At 42.5% G+C, this 13,577-nt stretch overlaps 1 protein-coding gene across 4 annotated transcripts in view; it reads left to right on the top strand.

Moving 5' to 3' along the window:
* The first annotated feature begins 7,235 nt into the window (after nucleotides 1-7,235).
* GULP1 (GULP PTB domain containing engulfment adaptor 1) overlaps nucleotides 7,236-13,577 on the top strand; it is a 162,913-nt gene continuing 156,571 nt past the window's right edge. For 2 of the 4 annotated variants that reach the window (XM_055812798.1, XM_055812799.1), the window contains exon 1: nucleotides 7,237-7,382. The gene's annotated coding sequence lies outside the window, so the exon portion shown is untranslated. Of the gene's footprint in view, nucleotides 7,383-13,577 lie in introns of all 4 variants that reach the window. The other 2 variants (XM_055812800.1, XM_055812797.1) reach the window with 2 other exon arrangements.

Below are 13,577 nucleotides of genomic sequence, written 5' to 3'. Positions count from 1 at the left end.
AACATTTTCTCGCTTCATGCCCTTATATGAAGGGAGACTACAAGGTCCAGCACCCAGAAAAACAAATACCTGTGGTCTTTGGTATGGCTGTAGTATACTACTATGCTTTGCCCAGCACCGTGTTGCATTAGCTTAGTTCTGTGCACTGTTTTGCTCTTTATTCAATGGACAAGTATCTGTGACTTTTGAGCAATATAATAATAACCATCACAGATTAGAACGGCTGTTATTACTTTCAAAGGGATGCTTACGCTCCATTTTGAGATGTGCTGAATGTTAAATAGTTGCTAGGGGGATGTAGGAGTTCTGGATAGAGTTAGGGTTTGTCTTGAACAGTATTAAAATGCTGCTTCATCAATAGCAATGTTTGAAGTTTCAGGTGAGGTATCGTACCTCCATGTAATGATGTATCAGTTTAAAATGCACTCTCTATGGCCTTTCTTTTGAAATGTCAGCTGGGCTTTTTTCCTGACCAGTTTCAGGTTAGTTTTAAGCAATAGCTGTTCCAGAGATAGTCCCATGTATGGCCCAAATTCTAGGAAATGTTTGCTCCTTTAACTCACCGTTCTTTGTTTTCATGAAAAGCATCTGAAAATCATTGTTATGAACAGCACTTCAACAGCAATGCTAATTGAATCCAGTAAGGGGAAGCCAGTTTTTAACCTCAGCCTGTGGCAGATAGACAGCGGTGACTGGGGGGATTGCCTGGTCCATAACTAAAGGCAGATCTATGGGACTGCTGAAGACGTGGGCATGAAAGACCACAGTTCACTTTTGCAAGAGTTACACTTCCAAGACAGACACATATATTTACGTGAGGAAGCCTGGTATGGTATCTGTCATAGGTGGGTTGTTAGACATGTTTTAGTGTTCTCCAGACTCTACAAGTTCCTTGCACCTGTTTATTTTATATAACACACTGTTAGCTTTTAGACGAGTTGAATGTTACCTGCAACATCAAAGTCCATTTACAAGCTGTCTACAGGCTGAGCCATTTTTCATCCTAAAGCATAAGAAAAGATTACTCTGAAAGGACAAACTCAGTAATAATGGTGTGAGATATCTACCAAGAAAATGGAAAAAAGCTCCAGTTTGAAATGTTTGGCAGGGAATAACAGAAAAGTCTTACAGTCTGGTAGCTATGGAAATGTGTGAACTTGTGTCCAGTGAAAGCATTTAAGACTTATGAATGTGTTCATAAATCACACATATCAATTGTCAATTAAATAATTCTATAGTTCATTTATCACTCCTGTAATTCAGGAAGAGTACCTAAGAAGCTTAGAACAAGTCTGTTCAAAGTCTCTATCTGCAGATACTAACTCAGGGGTTAGTTATCAATTAAAGGATGGTGGTCTGTTCTCCTTGCTTGTTCCCCTGCTTACATCAGCTCTGAAGAAGTCTGCGCCAGAATCTGGCAACCATCAAGCCCAAACTCCACAGTGATGCTTACTGCCATTGTTTTTCTTAAAAAGATAACCTAATTGTCTGGAATTTATTAGGATTCGTATTCTTAGATGGAACAGCCACTGGAGGAGATTAATGGCACTTTCTGCCTCCCAGACATGTATATTCCAGGACAGAGGGCATATATAAAAATTATTTACAGTGTTGAACTTCTGTAAAAAACACTGGCTTTTCTATGACAAATGAGTAAGCAAGAAACGTGCCATGATTTTGCTAGTATTAACAATCCATGATGGTACAGCTGACTAAAAGAAAAGACAGTTCATTTCTGCAGAATAGAAATAGAGTAGATAATTAATTACACTCTAGACTGCAGTTGGAAGTGTGGTTGTAACTGAATGTTTATTCCCTCTCCTACAGATCACAAATGCATATCGTATAACATCGCTTCATTTCTTTTCCAGTATTAGGGTCTTTTGTTTCTATATTAACCCTGTGCTGTCTTCAGCCTTCGTACCCTTCCTCTAGCCTTCTACCAGTATTACCAAATTTCTTCTCTATTGTAACTTTTCAGCTTTACATTGTACATGGAAAATAATCCAAGGGGTTTTAACATGCACACTAAATGCATGCATCACTTACATTGTCTTAGAGATATAAATCACAGTCTTGGTGAGACGTACCTAGTGCAAAGAAGTAAACCTCATCCTTAACTGCACATGCATCTTCATACAATCTTGCATAAAGTAGAATGAAGTATTACATATGGAAAAGCAAAGGAAAATAGAGGAAAGTCTGGGCTATGACACATGCATATAAAATATTGATTTGGCCTTGATTAAAGGCTTCAGTTCTTGGCTTTTGTGATGCCTTGCCTAGGCTATTTCACTAAATGGCTTTGAAGACTTTAGTTTCCAATTTACCTGTTGATGGACGCTGTAGTGTTTATGTCCTGGTAGTAGAGGTTCTTTGAGAGCTCAATCTCTTTCCTAACATTTAATCTAAGAGAAGCCCTAAAAGCAAAGGCTTTAAAAAGATTTTTTTTTCTATTTGAAGGTTTTATTCTTGTATAAATATTTTATTAATACATTATAATATTACTGTCTCTGAAATCCACAGGAAAAAAACCTTGCAAGTTAGTGACAGCAGACTTCAAATTTTACTTAGGCACCCTTGAGTGTTTTTTTATTGTATTGTTTTCAAATACTAGACAGCTTTAAAAACTGAAGTCCATAGGTAGTGTAGACCATAGAGTGATGTTTTCTTTTATTCTTTCTGTCTTAAGCTAATAGCGTGGATAGCTTTTAGGCTGTCTTATTGCTCTAGGTTTTTGTCATGGAGTAAGCAACTTAAACCATTTCAAATACTTTCATAAGTAGGCATTCTGCTGCACTTCAAAGGACAACAGGTTCAGAAAAAAAAAGGCAATGATATTAAGCATTTTGAACTCTTCTTCTCTGCAAAAATACCATATATTAACATTTTATTCTTCATGAATATTCTCTATTGCTGATTCTCTTTCTCAAAACTTCAGAATGAAATGCTCAAAGTCTGTTTCTTTCTCTTGGCTTTGTAGATGGTGAGGTATACAATATAATAATTAGTTTGTGAGAAGTTCTGCATGAGAACTTGCTTTTCTGTTTTGGAAATATTTCATAATGGTGGCTACGGTATCTCTAATGTTACATACTTCTACAAAAAGCTTCAAGAATACAGTGCGTGACCCCCTTGCGGATGGAAACTCTATGAGGTATGGCATAGAAGACCTTCCTCTCTAGACATATTCCTAGTTGATACCTGTCATGCTCAGGTTTAAAATGATCAATCGGTTGCCTCCGCCACCACCGACACCTGAGCATTGTCAACACCCTGGTTTTCTCATCTGTCTGACACTATTTTCCTCAGGCCCTGAGTAGAGTTTAACAACTCAATAATTAAGACACCTTGAGAAAACTGAGTAGCCCAAACCACCTACTGAATTAAAGTAATAGTTCTTAAATTTTTACAGTGATGACAAAAACCCTGAGTAAAACATACTAATGCAGGAAAACAGTACCAAATCACCAGCAAGAATCCTTTCATAAATGGGAATGTAAAAGGAATACAAGAAATATTGTGATTTTGAGTCAATAACCCTTCACATTTTGAAACATGACTGCATTTCCATTTAATCAAGCTTGAAAAAATACCTTTTTCTCATGTTCTTCCCTCTCTCTCAGCTCACTCCGTAACAGATCTTTTAACGTATATAAACCTCTGTCATGCGTTCTCAGTAAATCCTGTCTCAAAAGGGATTTTGGTCAACAGTCAAACAAAAGTGAAAATTCATGCAACATGATGGTATATAGTTGCCTTCAAGAGAGCAACGTCTGCTCTGATGATCTGACCAACGGCTACCCTGTTACCTGGGCAAGCATGTGTTTGTAAGTGTGATTTTGTTCTCCCTTGAGTTACACTCTCATTTCCTGTGCGCCTGGTTCTTTGCTCAACTTTTCCACAACACTCAAGAATGATACCCCCAGTAATGACCTGAATTTGTCCACTTCAGGTTTTGTGTGACCTAGACTACAGAGGAAGTCACTGTTTTATTCTTTTTGCTCCGGGATCACACCAATTAACAATTGAGATGAAGAGGTCCTAATGTTACAGTTCCTATATTTTTGCTCTACTTTTCCTCTCAACTAATATTCTCATTCCATCCCTAGGTTGACACTATTGATGGAAAAAAATGACAACAGAAGAAAGAAATCTCATTTTCTTCTATTCCCTTCAAATACTATGCATCAAATTTAAGTTGAAAATAGGTTTGCTCTACATTCCTTTTATTTAAGCATTGCAATACAGATTATGTCAAAAATATCTCAGAAGAAATATGAAGCTTCCTATGTACTAAGTATTTTTCCTTGTATTATAGTGTCTCACTTTTTTTAAAGAAAAAATTTGCATGCAGAAGGGATTTTGAAAAATGTCCTTTCCTGAGTAATATATTCTATACTTGTATTTTCATTGCATTTAAAATGATACAATTTGATTTTGGACAAAATCTACCCTGACTTCATCAAACATACTTGACTTCAGAAAAACCTTGTAACGAAAAAACCAGCCCTGTATCATATTTATTTTTTAGGTTTTTCTGATGAAGAATCTGCTGTGGTACCATAAAAGAATTTTAAAGTGCCCTTAATCTTACTTGCTTTCCGAATCACCTTTGAAAGACTGAAGATAACGTGTTTCAACAGCCAGAATGTTTTCTGTTTGTCTAGTGTGTGTTCTGCTTTGCTGCTGTGATTGATTTGACGACCTTTATTAGAGTTTTCATAAAATTCTGCTAAGACATAGTTTTGGGAAAGTTAAAAGATGTAAGAGAGTCCATAATTTACAAATAAATATATATATTTAATAGATCAAAACTTTGAGATTCCATGCAGTAACCAGGCTGCAGCTAAGCCTATCTAATCAAAATAAAATGAAATAGTACACTTAACAAGTTTGAGTACTTGTTTATGACATACAACAAAGACCAACTTTGGATGTACGTTATGAAATGACAAAAATAAAGATGCCTCCTGACACTGAAACGTAGTTTTACCTAAGAAAGCAATATATGAATTGCCTTGTTGCTTGAAAAAGCCATCACACAAACATGAACAACAGGCAACCAAAGTCTAAATGTTTAACACAACAAGTCAAACTTGTGATAGACTAGTCTGGTGTTTATTTCTGAGAAACTACTAAACACCAAAGTTCTTGGTAGCAGTTTACCTTTTCTTCCATGATTGCATAGAATTCATGGATTGTCTCTCTTTGCATCCTTCCTGTCACGGGTTTTGACAGGCATAAATGGCTAAGGAGATGCATGCAATACAGTTGTCAGCTCCACCAAGATGCTGCCAAAGTGTGTATGGGAGTAGCTGTCAGTAACAACAGCAAATAAAATAAAAGTTTGTGTACTGACCAGCCATGAATCAGCAGTGAATGAAATGAGTGCTTTGCTCAAATTCATTACATACTACTTCAACTGTCTTAATAATACAGTAAAGACAGGTTTATTAGGGTATTTTGGGTATTTGTTTGATGTTCTGGGCTTTTTGGTGGTAGGTTCTGCTCCCCCCCCCCCCCCCCGAAAAATGTTTAAGACAATATATGGTGAAAAAAAATCCTGGCTGTGGTGTTGTTGAGAATATAATTCCCATCTAACTTCCCTAAAAGTGGTTTCTATTTTCTTTCCTTCTCAGAATTTCACTTCTGCCTGTTTATCTTTTGGGATACAGCTGGTATGATGCTACCACAGTCACAGCTCTCCACACAACGATCCTTTGCAACTGCTTCATAGTCTGTCAGTTTGCTAGCAAAGTTTACAAATAACTCTGAAGTCATGTAAAAAGCTGGCGTCTGTTTCGAGGGACAGAATGAAACTGATGGAAAATTTCAGAAGCTTTATGATCTCCAGAGCAGACAAATTCACTGCTTGCTTGCTTTGTTTTTGTGTATGTATTCTGGAAGCTTTTTTTTTTTTTTTTTAGTTTAGTAGTGAATGGAAAAGGCAGCCACGCTAATTAACTTTTTACATAATTGATTACATGCACAACGCCAATTACCTAGTGCTTACTGATTAAAAAGGCTGCCTGCTCTTGACTTCTACCCTTCATGGTTTTTTTCTATCATGATCTTTCCACTCCTAACTGTAAATTACCACCCTGAACTCTTTTTTTCCATCTTGCCTTTTAAAAAAAGAAGAAAACGCCTACTGCAGACAAAACAACTTCACTTTGGCTTCAGTGATGTTTGGTTCTGCTCTGTAAACGGCTGTTCTCGAGGTTTGCCTATTGATTAACGAGAAATGAAAAGGCAGCTTTCCCTGGGCTGTGAGGAAAAACCCCAGGCAGAGAAGCCACAGACGAGTTGCCTGCTTCTCACAGGCACTGCGTGCCCCCTTGCTGGTAGCATCACGGCACAAGGCCACCAGGAATAAAAGAAATATGGCAGGTATGAATCCCTTGCCTTTCTACGTTCCTTGCATTTCCTGTGACTGCCATAAAAATATATTGATCTACACCGTTCTGGTGTTTCTAAACCACATTTTAATGGGGATTTTATGCCACAGAGAGTGTCTTCAAAGTCAGAATGATGTTATGTATCTGTAGCCTCCGAAAATATTTATATTCTTCATTGCAGGATTAACCAAGACCTGTGAAAGTGTCGCTAGGATTTTTTTTTTCCCCAAAAGCTGTTTCCCTGAGGAACGCAGAGCTACTGAGCAGTGTTCCCCACTTTCTGAACTACTGCGTACTCCTCACAGATTTTTTCTCCACTCCACGCGCCTTTCCTCAAGGCAGAGCTGAAGGAAGCTAAGCCCTGATGCCAGGCGAGGTGCCCGCCCCCGCTCGGTCGGTGCTGCCCGGCGGGGCCTGCTGCCCTCGGCTCGCCGCAGCTCTGCCCGCCTTTGCCCGAGGGGCGACCACGGCCCCGGGCTCCACGTGACGCCCCATCCCCTGTCCCCAGGGGCGGGCAGGGGAGGCGGGGCCGGGGCAGCGGCACAGCGGCGGGGGTCGCGGCGCCTCGGGGGCCCGACCCTGACTCCGCTCGCCGGGAGCCGGGTGGAGGGAAGGCCCCTGCCGGGCGGGCCGATCCGTGCCTTCCCGGCTGCGGGGCGGGCCGCCCCGGCCACAGCCCCGCCGGCCGCTCCCCGTGCGCGGCCCCGACGGCGCCCCCTGCCGAGCGCGGCGGGACGTGCCCCTGCAGCCGCCGCGGGGCGCCGGTGCCGCCTGCCTCCGTGCCGGCCGGGCGGCGGGAGGCAGGGGGAGCCCGGGAGCAGCGGCCGCCCGGCGGGCAGCGAGCCCGGCAGGCAGGCGGGGTCCCCCCGCCGCCCGCCCGCGCTGACGTCAGGAAACTTTCTGGGCGGCTGAGGCGGGAGCGGGCCGGAGCGGCGCCGTGTGCCGGCGCGGCGGGACGGGCTCCCTCCTTCACCTCGCCAGGTACGCGGCGCTCCGTCCTGGGCGGCGGCGGCGGTGGGGGCGGCGGGCGCGGTCCGAGGCGGCAGCACGGGCTGCTGGTTCGCCCCGCCGGTCGCCCGTCGCCCCGCCCGGGGCCGGGGGCAGCCGGGGCCGGGGGCAGCCGCCCGTCCCCGCGGGTGCCGGGGTGCGGTTGGCGAGCGGCGGGTCCGGGCGCCTGTTGATCGCTGCCGCGGACTCGGGGCCGGGAACTTCGCCGGTGGCACCGGCAGCGCGGGGGGGGGGGAAGGCGGCGGTACGGGGGCCGGTTGGCGGGGGCGAGCGGCCCGGGGCTGGCGGCGGGGGGCTGGCGGCTGTCACCTGCGGCAGCGCCGTGCCTGGCCGGGCCGCTGCCGGGGGGCGCAACTGGCGGGGGCGCAGCCCGCGGCGCTTTCCCCCTCTAACTTCACACCCGTAAGGACTTGGGCGATGTAGAACACGCGACCTGCCGTGGTTTAAGTTGGTGTTTTTGTTTTTCGGTTTTGTTTTTTGTTTGTTTGTGTTTTTTTTTTTTTTAATTTCAAGTAGCTGGAAATAATCTCATTCTGTTTTGTACACCCCCCCCCTTTTTTTTTTTTTCCCTTCTTACTTTTCCCTTTTTTCCCCTTAGTAAGCACAGTAAAGCCATTATCTGAGGCAAGGTTTTGTTTTGCTGCCGAGGGCTGCGCGGCGGCGGCGCTGGGAGGCGAGCCCAGCTGAGCCCAGCTCGCCGCCGAGCCTGATGAACGCACAATTGTTTTACGGGGGAGAGCGAGAGGATCCTCGGCTGGCGGAGGCAACCCCCTGCCACCAAGTTAATTTTAACTCTGTGGAGCAGCCGGGTGCTGGAGGAGCTTGTGCCACCGTCCTGTGGCTGGGGGGCTGAAATCTGAGCGAGGGCTGCAGCCCCTGGCTTGATGTCAGCAGGGTGAGGGAGATCCAGGGGGAAATTCACCGTTTAAGGGGGTCTGAAAGTTGCTCGATAGTTCTCTGGGGGAATACAGAATGGTACGTTGCTCATTTGATTTCACCGCCCTTGTCATTTATTGAACTGAGTTGGACAAAGGCCTGTAAAGGTTAATTGTATCCTTCATACGGAGGAGTTTGCCCCCTCCCCAAGGACCAGATTTCTGGGGTCTCTTTTGAACATCATTCAAATCCATACATTGGTCATTACATCTCTAACTTAAACAACGTGCAGCTCTCGCTTGGTAAATTTTCAGTTCCTGCAGCTGCAAATTTTTAGAAAGTTGTCTTACAGCGAGAAAGATGTTAAAAAACCTAATAAACTGGAAAGCAATGTGAGAAGGTGGTTAGGAAGGTGCTTTGAATGTGCATAGATACATACAAAATGTTTTAGCAATCTAATTAGTCTACTCAGTATAAACGTAAATAAGCATCCATTTTTACACTTTACATGAATAACGGTGAACCTGTCCTTTTAGAAATAGTTTTTTTTTCTGTGATTTTCTTCCCCTGCACGTTACACTAACTTACAACTTTGGTGGTACCTTTCAGCTGTTGTAGTGATAGGCAATACTTCAGAGCTTCAAACGTCTGCAGCTTATGATGATGATCAAAATGAGGCAAAATAATTCACCCAAGGGGGAAAAAGAAATCTTTTTGAAGGTCAAGCTTCTATTTTTATGGAAATTTCAGAATGAACAGAAAAGTTTGCCTCGTAACTGTAGTTTTGCTTGATTGATTTGTTGTGTAGTAGTATGTCAGGGACAACCTCTGATATTTGGAGATTATCCATGTGCACTCGGGGAAAGGAACAACAAAATAGTGGGGGAAAAAAGGTCGATTACTTTATGATTATTAGCCTCACACTTTTTGGTACGCATTTTATTTTTGAGTGTATGGATGTGTTAGTGATTATAGGCTTCCTTAAAGGCATATATTTATGTGAAGAGGTTTAATAGAGTGAGTGATTTATTTTAAAAGCCTAGGGATTATGGCACAGTGTCGAAGGATGCAAGGGAGCAGTTCGGTTTGTGCTTATAACAGAGCTACAGGGCAGGGATATCAGTGAAAAGAGACTAGAAATAAGCAGAAGCAAGTGTAAATCAGGTTGCCTTGGAAGTAATGATGACAGTCTTAAACGTGATCCAGCAAAACATTGGGCGTGACCAGTGAGTGATGAGTACAGAAATTAAAATGATTTTTGAAGCCAGGAAAAAAAAAAAAAAAAGAAGGGAGAAAATGCTAGACTGCAACAGTGAACTACACTATGATGCTCTGTGTAAAGCATTTTAAATCACATGGGAAAATACAAAACTGATACTAGCGGACCAGGAAGGAGGGTGTAGTTAACAAGAGTGGACAGCGAGAGTGCTAATTACACAAACTACTGGTTGGTACTGCCTCCTCTAGTCTTTGGTGACAACTTTGTAATCTTTTCAAAGCTTTTGCATCTACTGCTCTGCGGAATACTCACCTGATGTGACATTTACAAGCTCATTAAAATAATTTGTTAGTTTCTTGCCTGTAGACAAAGTTACATCTCATAGTTCAATAGCAGTGTGTCTGCATGGGTGTGTTCATGAAAAATTCATAAATATTATTGGGTGCTCTAGAAGTCATAATCCAAAGATGTCTATGAAGAACTCGAGAGGTCATATATAATAAACTGGCATTTGTATTATGATTATAGAGTTAGTTTTTCTCTTGAGATAATTTCTCAAGAGCGTGTTCGTTGAAGATGTCATAAGAAAATAATTAGAACTACCACATGAGATAATTAAAGGCCAAGTTTAGCTTGAACGGGGGGACTAATGTAGCTTGAAAGAGAACAAAAAAATGAACTGCCTTATCCTTGAATTGTTGACATATCTAATGTGACTTGCAGCAGGATTCAAATTCTGTCAGCTTTTTCAAGAGAGGGAGTAGAGCACTGAGAGCTGAAAAGTCCGCTGGGTTCACTTCACAAAAATCACTGCTCCCTTAGAATTTTCAGTTATTGTCAACAGTGAAATGCATGGCAGAGGCTGAGGCTGTGTTTCAAGTAAATCTTCTCTCGAGACAAAAAAAAATTCCTCAATTAATGACTCTAATAAACCTGTTATATAAGAATACACTAATTGGGCACAAATAAACGTTTTCCCCATCCCCTTTTTTGCCTTACTGTAATCTGATTTTTGAAGGGATAAGCCCCTTTGGAGAATCAGGTTGTATCCCAGAAAAGAACAAATACTGTCCCTGTGAGAACACATAGTGCCTCTGCATAGCTGTCTAACAACGTTCTCTTTGGTTCTCTTACCTTCAAGGTGTAACTTTTTGTACAGGTACTTATTCGTTAGTATCCTTGTTCCCAATGGAAGTCAGTTCCATCCTAGTATCGCCTAAATCCCTTGAGATCAGAACCCTGGCCTTTTCCAGGCAGCTGGTCTCACTACCCCGCTGTTGGTGCTTTGCTGAAGATGCCCCATGACTTCAATGCTACATCAAATCGTTTTGTGGATTTGCCGCAAAAAAACCCCAGCTGTTGCCATTTCACATGTAGCCTCCGTGGGGGTTTACGCTGGTGGCTGTGGTGGCCGGGGGCGGGAGGAAGGAGGCATTGCGTGTGTTCAGCTACCTGTCATTTTGTGGTCTGTCCTGAAGGCGTATGCCTGTGGCCTAGCAGGAGTGGCAGAAGGCAGTAGTAGCATTACAGTGAGTTGTTGCCCACCCTTTCCATCTTAGAAATGCCAGTGTAGGCCTTGCTTGTTGTGCCGGTTCGTTTGCCCAGGGCACTGAAGGAGCTCTGGGAATGGTCAGTAGTAGCTCTTCAGTCTTACAAATCCGTTCTACCGGGGCTGCAGCTCTACCCCGTCTCATAAGCAGAAGGTCATCTGAAATGCCTCCTCTCGCTGTATGGTTTCAAAACATGTTTGTTACGCTAAACTGAGCATCAAGAGAAGGAAATGATGTTACCACATAGATTTTATCCAGGATTTCAACAGGGAGTTTATCCAGCTGGAAACTCATCATGGATTCCCAGGAAAGAATTTACGCTTTCGTTCCTCCTTCCCTCTGCCAGTTTAAGCAGATGTTCTAATCACCAAGCTAAGAGGGTGCTCTGGATTAAAATATTATCATTTCCTCGGGTTGAAATGACTTACTTTTTGGGGATGTAATTACATACTAGGCAAAGAAAGAGAGAATGTAGAATTGGGTAGCTTAATGGAACAAACATTTCTGTAGGTGAGATAAGACCTGAGTTTCCACAGCCACGTAATTAGTAAGCTTACATCAGAGCAAGAACAGAACTTGGGCTTCCTAACGCCAGTGGCTTCACACAGGCTACTTGATAATGTGGCAAAGGAGTACTGGAAAGCTTCTTAGGTTAAGACACTGGGTATCTTTAACTTCTGCAGAATTCTTTTCTATTTTGCAGGGCAGGCATTGAGAGATTCTGTTTGTTATTTTAATTCCAGAGTCTGATCTACTCAGCTTATTAATTTATACTGTATCTTCTTCTCACTTTGCATAGTACTGCATACATTTTATGTCTGACTCTGAGCTTGCATTTTCAGATTTTATTCTGAATTGAGAATTGAGCTGTTTTTTCTCCATTTTCTATCTCACTTGCGGTTATAAAGATTCAGAAACCTCTGTGCGGCCAAATGGTTTTCAGTTTATTCTGCCAGTGATACCTGATCAACACCATTGCCTTGCATGAGTTTGCAGAAGTATAACTTGGTAAACAGTTCGCTTAATGCACTGGTTGGAGCAGAGACTGCAGCTGACTCGGTCTTTCTTATCTTAGCTCTATGGCACTAAGAAGAAAAGTTGCTAGATTTTGGATTTTTTTGTCACCAGAAAGTAGAACTGTAATCTGGGGGAATTCTTTAGACGTTCTGGTTATTCCTGTGCTGTAGACAGATCTTGACTAGTGCAATTAAATAATACTTTTATTTTTAAAAATTTAAGACTTTTAAGGCAAGTCTTGTGGCATTCGGAAGTGTCTGGTGGCTGTTTCTAGCATGCTGTATTGCTGTAGTGGAGCAGGATATGTCCGTACTCCAGTACTTGGGGATAGAGATGGATAAGCTCCAAGGTGCTTCAATCTTCTCATAATCCCTAAAATAACATGAACACTTCAAAAACTACATTCAAATTCCTACTTACTATTTTTAGATAGAATGAAATAGTTTTTTGAGTACTGCTGCATTCTCTGAAACTATTCAAGATCTTTAATATGATTTTATTTCATTCTTTCTCTGCTCTCTCCATCCCCCTAGTTTTAATGGGGGCAATCTTGGACAAAGGCAGAATGCAGTAGTAACACAGTGTGCAAAATACAATCCTGGCTACTGCCTGCTGTGACATTTAATAGTCTAGTCTATTTTCATTTTTGTCCTTTTAAATGCAGATGTTAGATCTTCAGTTCCTTCTAGGCAGGATGGGCCATTAGGAACTTCACATTATGCTTAAACTTTCCAAGTGATCTAGGACACTCTAAATCCGTGTAGCCCTTAAAAGTTTTTTTTTCGGAGTTCTCAGCAGCCTATGGAAAGTCAAACTTGGTTTCTACAAGGTGAAAGGCTGGGGTGAGGCTGCTGCTGCAGTGGTGAAAGGTGGCTGGAAGGGAGGTGATTCCCCAGTCTCACCTCAGTCTTGCAACTCTCCTTGTGGTAGGGGGACCCCCCTGGAGAGCTGGTTTCTTCACAGCTGCAATCTGTCCTTCCTGAGCTTTGGCAAGTAGCGATTTTCCTAGTGCTGGCAATTTCTGTCTGCTGCCCTGTGTAACCTGTTTTTCCTATGCATAAATGTACTCCTAATATTAATCAATATATTTTATCTTTTTTTCAGATTGACAGCCTTTTTTTTGTGTGTGTGTACATTTTTTAAAGAAGGTATCTCTTGGAACAGCAGCATTATTTTCCTAATCTGTTGTGAAATCTGGAAAATATAACAGGAGTGAGGTAATGAGCCTGGATAAAGGACTGTGTTCCCAATAAAAAATGCTTTTTCCTGCAATCACAACTCAAAATGTTGTTTGGAACAGCAGTCATTTTTGCATGCCAATTACATTAGGAGTTGTTTAAAAGAGTTTGATGTGTTCTTAAACCTATTTTCTTAACGTTTGTCCAGACCATCTTTCCAAATGCCTTGCTGTGCAGTTATGTGCTGTCTCTAATGCTTTCTTCCTACATGCTGTGTTGGCAGCTGCATGTGTGCAAAGATCATGAGTCAGGTTTCTTAGCAAAAGAA

This window comes from Falco peregrinus, chromosome 8 (assembly GCF_023634155.1).
Source record: "Falco peregrinus isolate bFalPer1 chromosome 8, bFalPer1.pri, whole genome shotgun sequence".
Lineage (NCBI taxonomy): Eukaryota > Metazoa > Chordata > Aves > Falconiformes > Falconidae > Falco > Falco peregrinus.
Note: the sequence above shows the minus strand (reverse complement) of the source record. Positions and strands in the feature narration are given on the sequence as shown.